The sequence below is a fragment of the Rosa chinensis genome, chromosome 1 (assembly GCF_002994745.2).
Source record: "Rosa chinensis cultivar Old Blush chromosome 1, RchiOBHm-V2, whole genome shotgun sequence".
In the NCBI taxonomy this organism is placed as follows: Eukaryota; Viridiplantae; Streptophyta; class Magnoliopsida; order Rosales; family Rosaceae; genus Rosa; species Rosa chinensis.
Genome location: NC_037088.1, coordinates 29969602 through 29985426, shown reverse-complemented (window position 1 = coordinate 29985426; position 15825 = coordinate 29969602). Strand labels below are relative to the sequence as shown.

General features: G+C 41.3%; 2 non-coding genes and 1 pseudogene across 2 annotated transcripts; 2 read left to right on the top strand and 1 right to left on the bottom strand.

Moving 5' to 3' along the window:
• The first annotated feature begins 171 nt into the window (after positions 1 to 171).
• Positions 172 to 290, top strand: LOC112183224. The gene has a single exon (XR_002929813.1). It is a non-coding gene; the product is annotated as a 5S ribosomal RNA (ribosomal RNA).
• A 346-nt stretch (positions 291 to 636) lies between these two features.
• Positions 637 to 753, top strand: LOC112183113. Its single transcript, XR_002929718.1, has one exon. It is a non-coding gene; the product is annotated as a 5S ribosomal RNA (ribosomal RNA).
• A 3080-nt stretch (positions 754 to 3833) lies between these two features.
• LOC112164767 lies at positions 3834 to 15613 on the bottom strand (annotated as a pseudogene).
• Positions 15614 to 15825: the final 212 nt, after the last annotated feature.

Genomic DNA, 15825 nt, shown 5'->3' with positions numbered 1-15825 from the left:
TTTTTGCTAGATTTTTTATTCATTTATTTTGTTTTATATTTATTTTCATTTTCTAACAGCAATAAAAGTGTATCCCGGCGGGGAGGTGGTGCGGTTGAGGCGCCAACTATGAAAGCAGCTTAGGGAGCTGAGCGAAGAGAGTTCATGTAGATTGATTTCGCATACACTAACGGGTGCGATCATACCAGCAATAATGCACCGGATCCCATCAGAACTCCGAAGTTAAGCTTGCTTGGGCGAGAGCAGTACTAGGATGGGTGACCTCCTGGGAAGTCCTCGTGTTGCACCCCTCTTTTTCTTTTTCTTTTTTGTTTCGGTTCATTAAGTTGCATTTTTGATTTCGGCTACTTTGTCCGCGTACTAATTCAATCCAACTCTTCGAAGGCTCGTGAGATTGAAGGAAAGCTCACCGGCCGCGGAGATTAGAAGACGCAAAAGACTGGCCTTGGGCCTTGGGGCTCTTGCATTTATTTTGTTTTATATTTATTTTCATTTTCTAACAGCAATAAAAGTGTATCCCGGCGGGGAGGTGGTGCGGTTGAGCGCCAACTATGAAAGTTTTTGGCGTAATGTATGAAAGCAGCTTAGGGAGCTGAGCGAAGAGAGTTCATGTAGATTGATTTCGCATACACTAACGGGTGCGATCATACCAGCAATAATGCACGGATCCCATCAGAACTCGAAGTTAAGCTTGCTTGGGCGAGAGCAGTACTAGGATGGGTGACCTCCTGGGAAGTCCTCGTGTTGCACCCCTTTTTTTTTTTTTGTTTCGGTTCATTAAGTTGCTTTTTTGATTTCGGCTACTTTGTCCGTGTACTAATTCAATAACTCTTCGAAGGCTCGTGAGATTGAAGGAAAGCTCACCGGCCGCGGAGATTAGAAGACGCAAAAGATTGGCCTTGGGCCTTGGGGCTCTTGGGCTTTGTTTGATCGAGGAGTTGTTTTTGCTAGATTTTTTATTCATTTATTTTGTTTTATATTTATTTCATTTTAACAGCAATAAAAGTGTATCCCGGCGGGGAGTGGTGCGGTTGAGAGCAACTTGAGTTTTTTGGCGTAATGTATGAAAGCAGTTTAGGGAGCTGAGCGAAGGGAGTTTATGTAGATTGATTTCGCATACACTAACGGGTGCGATCATACCAGCAATAATGCCCGGATCCCATCAGACTCTGAAGTTAAGCTTGTTTGGGCGGAGCAGTACTAAGATGGAGACTCATGGGAAAGGAAAGTGGCTTAAAGAAACATGAGGATTGTAGATCTTCTAAGAGTTCCTGGATCTTGTGGTGGCGAGAAGGACTGGGCCGTACCGCTGGCATCTTCCTCTCTTCACCCAGATCCTCCTCCGATCTGAGTCGCCGCTGCTCTCATTTGTACTGGAGGAAGAGGGAAGAAATACTCCATCCAACCCTTCTAGTTGAATATCTCCGGGATGGAGTTGGTATCCAGAGCGAGCGTGACTCACACCACATTACTCCAGGGGAAAAACAGAAGCCTCGTAATCGGGCCCTGGATGTAGACCGCGGAAGAAGAACAGGCGCCTCAAAGTGGCCTTCCGCCTTCTCCTCCTGCTCCACGCGAGAAGTCTGAGAAGAGGGACCCTCAGAATCAGGTTCTGCTGCGTTAGGAGCGTGACATGTTCTTCGGTTTAACTGAGACTGGCGAGTTCGTCCAGATTCCAGAAACCAAAGACATGCCACTGACCTGAGATTAGGCCATGAGGCCTATCCAGGTCTTGAGATTAAGCCATGAAGCCTATGAATTTGTGGCTAAGGATGAGATCATGGTTAGAAGATTTTAGAAACTGAAGAAAGAGCAGCAAGGCTCGCGAGGTTATCTCTGGAAAAGACATGATGGCTTGGTTGCTTATTCTCCCTGAGTACAGGTATTTATAGTGCCAGTCGTAGTAATCCAACCGTGCAATGGCAGTTGAAGTACTTTCAACGCCATCAATGAGAGAATCATGGAATTGAATGCCAGAATCTCAGAAATGAAAGGATTTGAAACGCGTGGGAAGCGGGGCAGTCTTCAAGGAGATAACCGCCCAAATTGGGGTTATCTTTTCAACAGTTTCGATGTCAGTAACTACCGGAATTAAAGTAATATTTGGGCCAAGCAAAGTGGGCCAAAACATAAATATTAATTATAATATTGTTCATACAAACAAAAAGGCCTAAACGTAAGAGGCCTAAGTTTTCGGCCCGCATGGGTCAAGCGAAGTAAGTGTTCATCCAGATGAAAACTAGCGTCAGCAGCAGCTCGCTCCGCTTGTCTGGCTGCTTCGCAAGCCTGAGCTAAGTTTTGAGACATCGTTTCGAAGGCCGCTAGGGTTGCTCTAGCAGAGGTTCCTCATGCTCAAGCAGGGCCGTCACCGCAGTCAATTGGGCTTGCAGTTCCTGGATTTGAGTCCGAAGATGATTCTGTGTGATCCGCAAGTCTCTGACGAGGATAACTCTATCGCCCAAGAAATAGCGAGATGTCTCTATCTTTTGTGCAAGGCCCGATAATGGGCCTGAGCTTGCCTCACTTGTGCGGTCGCGGTCGTTCTTTGATCCGCTCAGGAAGGTTTGTAACAGCTCATATATCTCAGTGAACTCGGCCTCAGTGATAGTTCGCTCGCGGCGAAGACCATCAAGTACTCCTGAGCTCTCGCGGACGCGCTCGGGCAGTAAGATATCAGGGCTCAAAAGTCGCTGTAGTCCATCCTTCGCCTCATCTATAACTCCAGGAGGGGCTACTTCGAGTACGCGAACAAGCCTTTCTATTCTGGAAGGAGGCTCAGGTAGAGAAGTAGAGTAGCGTGGGCCTCCTGAGGCTCTATAACAGGGACCGCTTCTGGCTCTAGTTCGACATTCGTTCCTTCTCTCACTTCAAGAACATGGGGGGCAGGTTCCTGGATCACCATATTTCACCGATTGGGTCTGCTGGATCAGCGACAGGTACCTCCGCAGCTATAGCTATTTCCCCGATAGGATCAGGACTCTGTGGTTAAGGAGGAATTATTAGAGTGCACAGAGAATAAAATAAAGACTAAGGCCTTTTGCTCATGAGAGAGTGTACCTCTGCGGCCAGAGGCTCGTGCAGATTGCTATCGGCGCAGGCCTTGAGCTGCTTCATCAGGAAGGGGATCAAGAGCTATTTGCGTTAGGAGTTGTGCGGCGATCGGTTCCTCAGGCGGCGTGTCTGAAGAGGCTGTTCCTTCTTCCAATTCGGGCGACCTGTCGTCTATGACCTGCACCGGAATTGAGGCCAATTGCGTGTTGCTCACGGTGCTGGCAGGAGGTGGAAGATTGCTCGAATCAGTGGGTGCTTGGGCCTGCGAGGCAGATGTCTCTTCACCAGCAGTCGAAGGCCTTCCCCAGCTTGTCTAGAGGACCGGCGACGAACCTGCGAGCAAAGACAGTTACAGGAATTGAAATAAAGGATGAGTAATCCTAACGTGGATTTACCATTTCTTACAAGTCGATCAGCGATTGGTTCATCCTCTTCCCAGGGGTCAGTGTGAGGGTCCGACCGGCTGCGCTTGTGAGCCAAAGCAGCGGCGACCTGCCAAAATCAAAGGGTCAGACTTAGCTCGTAGAGAAGGCGTGATCCTAAGAATAGAGGATTCTTACGGTCTGCGGATTATCATCGTCAGAGGAGGAATCTTCAACTTCAGGCTTCGCGATCACCGCTTTCTGCTTTCCAGGCTGGCCAGCGCCGGGGAAGAGAGGATCGTGCGGCTGCCAGAACGTGGCGCGTTCCCCTGATCCAATGAGGGGTGAGTGAAAAGAAAGTAATGAAGAAAGATACATAAGATAGAACTAAGATACTTACCTCCAGAGGGGGTTCGCGGATTACGATACCAGCCTGGGCCGGGAGGGGGCTCGCGCCGGTTGTGTTGTCGGAAGAGGCTGGGATCGTGTAGCGTCCTCAGAGAAGCGAGCGAGCATTTCAACATCAGCAGGATAGGGTTTTTTCAGTTCTCCGAAGATGGCCGCAAAGAGTTCATCATCCCGCTGAGTCCAGCAATTAACGGAGACCTCTGCCCACCATGCTTCATATCCTTCCTCAGTCCCGTCCACGACATCGATAACCTGAGCCCAGTCAGGAAGATCAACCAGTGCGAGCATGCTTTGTGCTGGCGCAGGCCCGGTAGGGGGCCCGAATCTACTCCAAGAAGTGTTATAGTTCCAATTATAGTTCCAAGCATCGTACAGAGGAAATGGCACCAATTGGACGAGGCCGAATTGGCGAGCGAAATGGTTCGGAGCGTAAAGCTTGTAACTAAGTTCTCAGCAGCGATCCTGATATCTGAGCAGGAGATCACGCGGCTAAAGGCTAAGCGCGCGCATCACTGTAGCAGGATCGCCAGAAGGAAGCATATTCAAGTAAAGGTGGAATCTCTACCCAAAATTGTATCGCAGTATGGCATCTCATCCAGGAGATACAGGTAGGAAAAACACTCGGAGTAAGGAGGGGATGAGTACCTTCCCTCATGGCTGAACCACGACCAGGAGTTGGTCGGCCGGCGGAAGTAGCGGGATGTCATCCGACGGAAGAATGGAAAGTAAGTTTGGATCCAGAAGTCCAAGACCCAGAAGGGGCCAGACATGCTAGTCTCAATGGATGCATCGTGGCCTGATATAACATGCGGTAGAGGGCTCCTAGTACCGGTTGCCTGAGCCCGACGTGCGGCCGTTGTAGAGGGCCGTCGCCAGAAGAGTCCAAGTACCAGTGGGCTTGCAAGAGGAGGTGCAGAATATGAACTTGCAGAGCCAATACTCCAGGAAAGCGATTCCGCCGGTCGCATTGTGCTCCCGGCTGTAATACGCCAACCATCGTGGAGAGCATTGTGGGCGGTACGACCGTGTTGGGCCATGGTCGAAGTAAAGTTCACAGAATCAAATTGACCATGCAAATAGGGTCGCATCGATGGCAAGCCAGTGATGGCAAGAATATCAGCAAGGTGATACTCATTTGACCGAATCTAAAGTCAAAAGTGTTGGTGCGGTATTCCAGAAACACAGAAAGGCAGCGAGCGGCGAACTATTGCTGTCGCGCAGAAGATGGAAACATAGATCGATGGTGGTGTGATACCTGCTGCATTCCAGCGAGCCAGATCCCGCGCCCTCGTTTCGCGATACCAAGAGGTCTCCGCTGAACTGATGAGGACGGCCAAATGTCCTATTTTGGCTCGATGGTTTGAGCTCCCCACTGCTGAAATCTCCAGGAGTCCTTCGGAGGACCAGAATAGGCCGCCGACGGGTAGGCCGTAGAGAGCGCAGCATCGGTTGGAATAGCATCTTGTGGCGCTGGCCCAGTCCGGTTTGGTGGGTCGGAGAATCGAAGGAGCAGGGGTCGATGGATAGATGTTTGGAGATGAATGCGGGCACTGATGTTGGTTCCCCAAGTATGGGCGACTATTTCATTAACTCTTCCTCTGATCGATTGCTATTTTCTTTGGGGAGCCATTTCTGGGTGTCTGCGAAGGAGATATCGGAAGAAATGGGTTTTTCCGGTTTAAGGACTGGAAGGTTTCTGATGTGACAAGTCTTGCGGTCGTGGGTTTAAATAAGGAATTTGTGAGGGAAACGATACGACAGAAAGGTGTTTTGTAAACGAAGGGACGCGACTTCATTAATGACATCGGTTTAAGCGTCCGACGCGTCGTTTTAGTCCCCTTCAATTAGTTACATCTTCGCGGGCCTGCTTTTGGGGGCCTGGGGGGCATGTTTAAGCCCAAAAGTATTTTTGGCAAGATCCTTTAGTGGATTAGCATAGCGGGCCGATACCTGCGGCCCAAAAATAAGCCTGCTTGGGTTTGGGTTACAGCTTCGCCCATTCCGTAATCCATAGGGAAAACGAAACCTTATTGGAATCAAGTAGCAGAGATTGACAGGAAACTTCAATCAATAATCCTTCTATAGCAAGGAACAGTCAAAGCCCTAGTATAATACTAGGGTTCAAGGACAGAAGAGGGACCTTTCTTGAATCAACTAATCCCAGCGATTACAACGCCTCCCCAGAGCAAACCTTCAACCTCGTTGAAACCCGGTGACCGCCCGCCAGTCCTAGTCTCCTCGCGAGCCGACTGTCAGCATCACCAGATCACCCGGCGACCGTGCTTCCAGTCCTAGTCTCCTCGCGAACCGACTGCCAGTACTACTGCCACCGATACAACCAGCGAAGCAAGGGTAACGCCCTCGCAACCCAGCAAACCCGTGCTTTCTCTAAACTTCCCATTGATTGCTCTGCTTAGTCTACAATACTAAGTATCGATTCGGTGACGCGAAGAGATCACACCTAAAGTCCTTATCCGTAAGGCAAGAAGTCCTTTCTCGGAAGGCTAGAGAAGAACCCTGTGACGAGGTTGTGCTCTCCTCATCCACAGCGCTTGAAGAAGAAGTCAGGTCAAGGGACTCCCCCGACGACTGCACCCCACGGTGCTGGCACGCCTGCGCACACACGCTCAAAAGAGACAGTTTGCAAGCCAACTGGTTTCCGCGTCAAACAGATACCATTTGCAACGCCAAAGATGCCATTCCCACCTCCCTTTTGTGGGATCATATTAATCAACCTCAGAGTTCTTAAAATATCCTTGAAAGCAAAAGAGTAGAAGGCTTTTAAGCAATCTCTGAAAAATATTGTCTTCACCTCAAAAAAAATAAATGAAAAAGAGTTTATATATGACAAAATCAATGAGCTCTTTCTATCGTGAGTATATGCCTATCATAACTAACTAAAAACTATTGTGACTCAAAGTGAGATGAGAAATGAATTCAATTTCCAAGGAAGAAAGGGGGTAGATAAATAAATCGAACCTTCTTTGTTGTAAATTTGTATTGAATACCAAGTGTTAGTAACTTTCAAGATTTAAGTAAATAAATACTTAAGCGCCCACCAGGATAAAGCTAAGTCAGTAGTCAAAAATTGCATGCATAGTGAGGAGAAAACAGCATGATACCATTAGGATCAAGTAAAAATCAATATAACTATTAAGCCTAGTGCATACTCCATGTACATAGCCAGACGTGGCATGTACAGTATGTCCTATGTTAAATACGATTAACTGCTTATTGCTTACCCGGACTCTGAAGGGAAAACGATGAGTTTGTACTTCTGACCCTGAGAAGACTACATCCATACCTAGACTGTCAACCCCCTGATAGGACATTTAATGCGACGTTTTAACTGCATTTCCCTACATTTTCTGCGCCATTTCCTTGAAAATCCCTGTTTGGGAAAGTTTCCATTCTTTGATTGGGAAAGTCCTTATTGTAGAAAGTTTCCATTTTGTAGTTTTCATTTCTCATTTCTGGCAAGTTTCCATTCTTAGTTTAGGAAAGTTTCTATTTTTCATTTTTAGTAAGTTTCTATTTCGTTTAGGAAAGTTTCTATTTTCTGTAATAGTTCTATTTCAGGACCTCCGAGCTAAAAGGTGGAAATGAACTCACGAATGGAAAGAGGAGCTTGCGAACGTCAAGACGAGCGAATATGAGAAGAAAAGGGTCACACAATTCAGCAGAAATGAAGAAATAGCTTCCTATTCAACTAGGAAACCCTGCGAAATGGAGAAGGCTTCCCAAGCAAGTTTCCAACGCAACCATGAAAAAGAATGAAAAATGAAGTGTCTAGACGTTGGAGGATGAAAAGGCTTGAAGTTGAAGCAACGAGGCCCAAGAACTCTATGGATTTGAATTGGATTTTCGCAAAATGGATCAAGGGCCATAAAAGCCCATGGAATTAGGGTTTGTGACGTAATGGAGATTATTTGGGAATTAAATCTGATTTGCCATGGGAAATCATGAAGATAATGTGAAAATCAAGAAGAAATCAAGGAAAAAAGTTGGAAATATTATAGGGGAGAGTTTCAGGGATTGTGCAACAAGAAAAAGCTCAAAACAAGTCCAGATTCGTTCCTAAAGCCCCTCAATATATTTTGGACGAAAATAAGGAATAAAATCTGCATTTTGTCATGAAAATCAAGAGAAAATCAAGGGATGACGTTAAAGGTAGTCCATGGAGAGATTTAAGGAAGAAAGGTTCAAAACAAGTCCAGATTCGTTCCTACAATTCCTAAAGGAATTTTGGCCGAAAATAAAGAAGAAAATCAGAATTAATTCATGGATATTCGGCAATAATATATTTGGGACTTATTTTGAAGGCTTGTGATTGGTTGGATGATACACCAGGGCTACATGGCGCTACGTGATTGGTCAAAGCTATGCAGAATTATTAAATAATTCTTTGGGAAAATAATAGAGATTCATGAAGACTTGGAGACCAAGGCCAATGTCCCTATATATACTCCTCATTCTTGACGTTTTAGACACCCTACAATTCAGAAAATTCTCTCCACGCGCGAAAGCTCTCTCCTTCTCTAGTTCAACCTTTGGCTTTTCAAGCAAGGAAGGAGAAGCAAGACCAAGCCAGTCATCTCCATCATTCCACCTTGAAGCCGTGTTCCTTTGAAGCTAGCTTTCGAGTTTCATTAGTCATCATTCGAGTTCTTCATCACATCTCCATTCACGGTGTAATTCAACCTTCTTTCTTGTAATCACTTTTGATTCTCCTTGTTTGATTTCGTTAAAGATTGTTCTAGTTAACGTTTATGTTGAACAAGGTTTATAATCTGAAATTTTATGATTGAATAAAGGATTTCGAATTCTATGTTGTGATTCTAAAGTTGCTTATGTGTGATTGTTCGATTGAATTTGCTTTATAGATATCTTTTGTATTTTAATCTTATGTGGTTCGAAACACTTAGGGTTTTGATATGAATGGTGCAAGATTTAAGAACATGAAATCAACTTTTTGTTTTGTGTAACTTAAATCGAAAGTAGTAAAGGTTTTGGACAAAAATTGAATTCAATTGAAGAGGATTGCAATTAGGTGAACTTATTCATACTAAGTTGTGCACTTGAGTTGATAGCCTTTCTTGATGCTTCTTGCGTTGAATGTGATGACTAGCTTTCTAGGGCTTGATTACATGTTTGATAGGATTAGTCTTTGTGCTTTCACTTAGATTAATTAGCGTTGAAAGTAAAATATGGGAAATCGTTTGCTTTCGAATGTTTCACATGATCAACTCCTTTCACATGACTTGGAAGAACAATGTAGGGTTTATTCGAATTCAATCATGAACTTGGTTTTAATCTTTGTTTCTTACATTTCATTCTTGTATTTGTGTTTTTGTTTATACTTAGTTTAATTCTTTTAATTTTCGAAGAAACCAAAACCTAAAACCCCCCTAAATTCGTGAATAGTGTTTATATGTGTAAATATATATACTTTGTTTTTATTTTAATTGTTTATATTGTCTTACATTGACAGGTGTACCCTCAATCCCCGGAATAGAACGATCCCTACTTGCTTATACTATTAATGATATTTCTAGGGTTAAATTATATGCTGCTTTGAGCGTATCACCCCCATCAAGTGAGCTCCCTACAAGAGAGTAGAGTTATTCAACGACCACCTCAATTCAGTTATTAAATCTGAATGTAGCAACTAGCAAGCAACTAAAGAATCTTTTTAAGAGTTTTGGTACAAATATAAGATATAAGTACACAGTGAGTCGGAAATCAGCACAGACATTCTTCCTAAAATCCAGTAAATATCAAGCAGCCTCCATTATGAATATTAGCAATAAGAATGCAGGCGTACTCCTATTCAAAATGACTGTATCAATTACAAACTTAAACCACTGAAGATATTCTAGGTATAGGGTTGGAAAGCTTGGCTGATTGAGACTCTTCTCTACCTGTACGTGTTATGTGTGTGTGTGTGTTTTTTTTTTTTTCAAAACCTAGAAAAGATACCAATTAGTAACCCAGAAAAACACAAAAACTTCTGATTGCTTGTAATACTAAAAACCAGCCCCACTCACAACAGCCAACTGATTCATCATAATAGAAGCGATGGACTGGTCCCTAGAATAGCAGCAACTGAAGCCCATAATACACTTGATCCTAAAGCCATTCCACTCCCAACCTCTTTTCCTGTTTTCTATCACCCATTTTAGGTAATTGATAATTCCAGACATTGTCAGAAGTTAAGGGCATATAGTCATATAGACTAATTTCTCTTGACCGAAAACCTGGAATGTTAAGAGAATCCCCTGGTATTTCAACATAAGGTTTCCTAGTAAAGTTCCCACAACTTCAATTGGTATGAATAAGTAAATGAACAGGTTTGATTAATTTGACTCATATGTGGATCTATCAACATTAATCAATATATACTGTTTTCAATATTTTTTTTTCCATGTATACTACAACTTTGACCCTAAATGCAGCTTATTATAAAAATAGAAATATTAATTACCTCAACTTGAAGTCCTTTTCTTTTGCATAAAGCTTTAAGAGCAACATCGCATCTAATACCTCTTTCGTTGAACCGTTCTACATAGATTTTATAAAGAAAATCAGGTTCCGCATCTTGAAAATCTTGCAGGCTAATTGTGGACTGCAAAGGTCATAAAATGAAAAATAACATAGAAGACTTCAAACTATCTCAGTTCAAAAATTGTAAAGAAAAGTTGCATATTTGTGTCCAATTAGCCAGCATAAAACACAGGCAACATCTTTTGGACTTCAATTAGAAATGAAGATGATGTTATTAGCAGAACTTTCATATTTAAATAGCAAAAGTGAGAAAAGTAGAATAGATGGCAGTAAAAAGTCCACACATGCCTGAACACCATATACTGAGAACAAACTCTATTCTCATTATCTCCAACCGGTAGAGTGCTAAGCAATTCTTGCTTCGGTCACTTTTGGAACTAATGCTCACTCCTTTTCCATCTAAACAAAAATTTAGTTTTGGTTAACTTGAAATGGCCAGCTAATGTAAATTGTAAGAATGAACAGGCCAGAACAAGATTTTCACCTGATTACAATTCATCAGCAGACTGATTGACAATGATACTCAACTAGTATGTAGAAATTAATGACCACAAATATGGATTTCAACAAACGTGCAGAGTCGGAAAAGAAAATGGCAACAGAAAATACCAAATTGTTCACCCTACCCATCTAGAGAAAAAGCTCATTTTACTCAACCCACGGTCTGGTGTATCAGTTTAATTAGATACACACTCCATACTAAAGGAAAAATACCTTTCTCATCCGAGTTGTAATAGTCACTATCCTCATAATGAAATAGTCTTCTTACATAAATTCTTCATCAGCAAATGCAGGTATGAGGCATCCTAAAATAGAAACACCATTTGATGGGTGATCCATTTTCCGGTCATGTCTGATATTGATGGCCTGTGAAAAACATGCCTAAAGGTAAATGATCTATAATATGTGAAAGCAATGTCAAAAAAGACCCAAATATTTTTTTGATCAAATAGAACTTCATTAATAATAATGAACTGCATACATGAAATGATGGAACAACCTTGCAACAGCCAGCTAGTAGTTGTACAACGGATTGACCACATTAGACTTCGCACTGGAAATCTATACTGACACACTGATGAAGCCAACTAGGCCCCGACTCCAGACAAAGAAACGATTGACTAACTTTCAACGCCTCCTTTGCCAAACGATGAGCAACCTTGTTGCCTTCTCGTTTGACAAAGTGGCTACTACAACTAGAAAAAGACTGAAATAAAAACTTAACCTCGTCAATTAAATGACCCTCAGAACTATAATCCTCCGAGCATTCTTGCAAAGCATTAATAACTGAGAGAGCATCTCCTTCAACTTCAATCCTTGTGAAGCCAACATGAAGCGCAAATATTAAATGATTTTTTTTCCTATATCATATCAATTTTTTCATAAGAGTTAAGACCATATCTATTCTATGAGCATATATTTGAAACCAGAGTGTTTAAGTTCGGTTCCAAATAGCCATAACTTCACCCATCTTCTAAAAGTATGTTCCCCGCCATATAACGAAGAAGCAGGATTAATATTTATTTATTTACAATAATAATAATTATATTATTACTATTTTATATTTTTATATTTTTTTTGTAATGAGCCACAGCATATGGATTTAAAGCAAGTCAAGAAAGTACTGCTTGGCTTGAGAGTACCACTTATAAACCCACTTATAAACATACAAGTGACTGCAAAAACATAAATGACTCATAAGAAAGTTCATAACTTTAGAACAGAAGGCCCTTGGTCTGAGTGGCATCTCCACAGGGTCCACACCATAGCTGAAAATGGAGTTACAACAACGGCTATAGCAAGCAATGATGAACATTATGCAATATGATCTTATCCAAATCCCTTGTAGAATATCTGGAACTACTCGCTCATGATTAACAATTTCAATCATCATACATCTACTGATCAAAATGCAAGGATTACCTTTGTTAAGCACTTTGCAAAATAAATGGGATGAATCAAGGTAGAAGCATCAGGTATCTCCCAGTCCAGAACATCAAAAGCTTCAGATTGTACAACCTACGTGAGCAAAAGAGGCATGTGAGCATGAACTATAACTTAATATTGAAATTTAGAAATGTAAGCAACAGATTTAAGAAAAAAAAAAGATAATTCTTAACAAGGAATCAAGCACAAAAGTTTTGGTAGCCTTATTTATCCTGTAAACTATGCAACTATGTATTTGAATACCCAGGAAACTCATCCAGAGTTCTGTGTCATTAAAAAAAGTAGACTACATGGTTAATGGGGACAAGTTAGCCATCCAGCCCTAATAAAATTTATAGTCTTTGGCAGGATTTAGGTTGGCTGGCTGAAAATGCCCGGTAATCCATGTAGATCAAATTCATAGAGACAGATGTTTGGCGTTATTCCTGCAACTAAGTTTATTTGTCATTGTTAAAAGGGATTTCCTTGCTAATAATTCGAGGTCCAAGACCAATCACAACCATAAGGACATTCAGAATTTGTTTTACCATTACACTTCAATAGTTTTTACCATGTCCAAATTCTCTTCATCAAACCAAATAAGTAATAAATTCTACTTTCCCCCCCACCCCCCATCTTCCATTCCTACCTATGTTTCTGGCACCTCCATCCAATCTAAATAAAAGGGAGATTGTCATATATCTTCTAAAAAGCACGACTATCTTTGCTAACCTCTAGATAATGATCATCAAAAGGAATATCGTCACTGTTCTGGTCATCTAGAATGCTGAATCCTCCAGCTATTCTTCCATTGTTGTGTGTAGGGATATCCATTCCAAACAAAGCATTCTGAAGGCAATGCACTCATATTAGAAATGTCCAACTATCCAAGAGCATAAGTATTGATACAAGAAATATAAATGAATATTTAAATTTACAATCTGAACCAGAATAAGTCCACTATCTAGGCTGATATAGATGTTGAGATAGAATTTCTTGAACTCCTATAGAAGCAACTTTTTTGCTGCACTATGTAAAGTGCATATAATTAAGAACATATCAATACCAAAAAGGGAAAATCCAGGATTTATATCCTAGAATAATTTTATAAAATTGACTTTATGCAATTACCTATAGCAGTCGATCTAAATATTTACTTTACATCAATGCAAAACTATGGTATTTAGTATTTAAATCTCTGAAACAACCTCACACACACACACAGATTGCTGATATAAGACCTAGAACTGGCACCAAAGAATAATTTACTAAATCACTTAAAACCTTTTTTCTTTTCCAACACACTTGAGGAGTGGAGGGTAATTGCCCTAGTTAAGAGTTGCTCAAACTCTGAAAGAATTAGACCTGAAGGGTTTGCATTTATGTGAGAAAAAACATATTAAAGCAAGAAAATGCTCACCACAGGGTTACTTGCTGTAGGATCTTCTAATATGTTCGCATCATCAAACAGTTCAAAATAAAATCTACAAAAGTAATTAAGATGGAATTAAAATCAAGAGTACAATAAAAACAAAATATAAAGTTATGCACTTCAAGATGAGGATTCACAAGACCTCCATAATCGTCGATAACATATTGAAACTCAGCCCAAGAAATTTGTTCATGTGGTTCAGAGTGTATCTTCCCAGGGAAAACCAGCAAAGCACTGTCGTTAGCCTAAGGCAGAAGGAAAATGTTTAACCATGGATGGTAATGACACCAAGTACATTGATAGTTGACTCTAGGTATTTTGTCCCGCAAATAGATATAATACATATCATCATCATTGGCCAACTAACTGAGATTTTGGAACTCAAACTATAAAATTAGTAAACAGCCTTTCTCTAGAAAACAGAGACCTCGACTGTTGTTCTTGCTATTTCAGCAGAGGTGAGTTTAGTGTCTCGGACCATTTTGCACGCTTTCAACTCCTCAAGAGGATGATAACCCTGGTTAGTCATATAACTAGAAGATTCAGGAGCAGAATCTGAAATCCGCAGCAACCGAAACTTTGGAAAGGCAAAGACCATGTCCAATAGACAGCCAGTGGAATTGTGTTGGTCCAACTAACGGATTCCTGCACTTCAAACTGTAATAGAACTTAATTTTCTTTGTAACAACTAAAGGGTAAACTTTGTTTAAAAAAAAAAAAGTTTAAGATTATGACATACAGATGAAAATCTAATGAAAGTGTAGAAAATTTTGCTGCCAGGTTATGGACCTACGATCAGAGACTCACTCTTTTAATTACTCATAATTCCTTCATTTTCAATTTACACCTAAAACTCCATTTCTAATTTTAAAAACTTCATACCCAAATGCTGGGTAAATTTGTACAATATTAGGACTAAAGGAATCGAAGTTCATTATTCCCTCCATAAGAAAAAACATGCACCAAAGATAAAACTCATGTTCACTCAAGTAGACTTAATTTCATCTAAAGGAAGGCATTCTTTCATTCCTCTATTTCTCAGGCAACAGTTACATTATACTATTAAAAGCATATTATACTCGGTAAAGACTACCCCAAAACATACTACATATTCTGTAAAAAAATTAATGAGACTGTAAATAAGAAAAATCATCATAAACTAAGCTATACCTTACACCCAGAGGATCAGGGTATCTTCGACCATCAAAAGGAGGTTTCATCCAACTGCTTGAGATCCCATGTCTTGTCGAACAACAAACTCCTTCTGTGTGGCATGAGTGGCAATGCGAATGACCTGAAAACACCGATAACAACAGTTTCAAAAGTGTCCCGCGCTGAAAAATTGAAGGTTTCAAGTGGGAGCTAATGCAAACAAGAAACCACTTGGTGAAAATAATTCACTATTAAATCAAGTATCCGACATGACAGTAACTATTAAGTTAACAGAACAGGACATGATTAACAGCATGAAACTAGTACTTGCAGCAATCAATCATTTTTTGCATGTGGTGTTTCTTCAACAACTAAAACTTCCCACAAGCATTAAAGCTAGGCACTTTGGAAGCAAAAGGCGAAAAATCGAAATGGGTTTGTGAAAGGCATGCAAATAGAAAACGGGTATTTCAGGATTGGTGGGTTCAGTGATTGCAGTAAGGCATGATCCGACATATATTGAGAGAAAAAAAAAACAAGAAACCCAAATGGAAAAGAGGAGTGTGATCGTGATTAGTGATTACCCAAGGGAAGAGAAGAAGCAGCTGCAATTGCCATGACAGAGAGACGCAGAGTGGCGGAGTGTGTCGTATGATGAACGGTGTTTCTCTAAAATTGTGTTTGATGGTGCATATTTCAAAGCTTCTAGTTATTAGCTGGATGTCTTTGATGATAGACTTGAACCTTCAAGCTGTACAGCAAACGCCATTAACACAGTCTATGACAAGTTTCGAGTCATCTTCAACTTCAATGTTGTGATACATTTCTGCTTGGCTTTGCACAAACCTTCTCTTAAGGAAAAAGCTTCAGCAAAGGAACACTGGTTTGTCCAACTCCTCCAGATCCTACCACAATAAGTTTACCAAGACA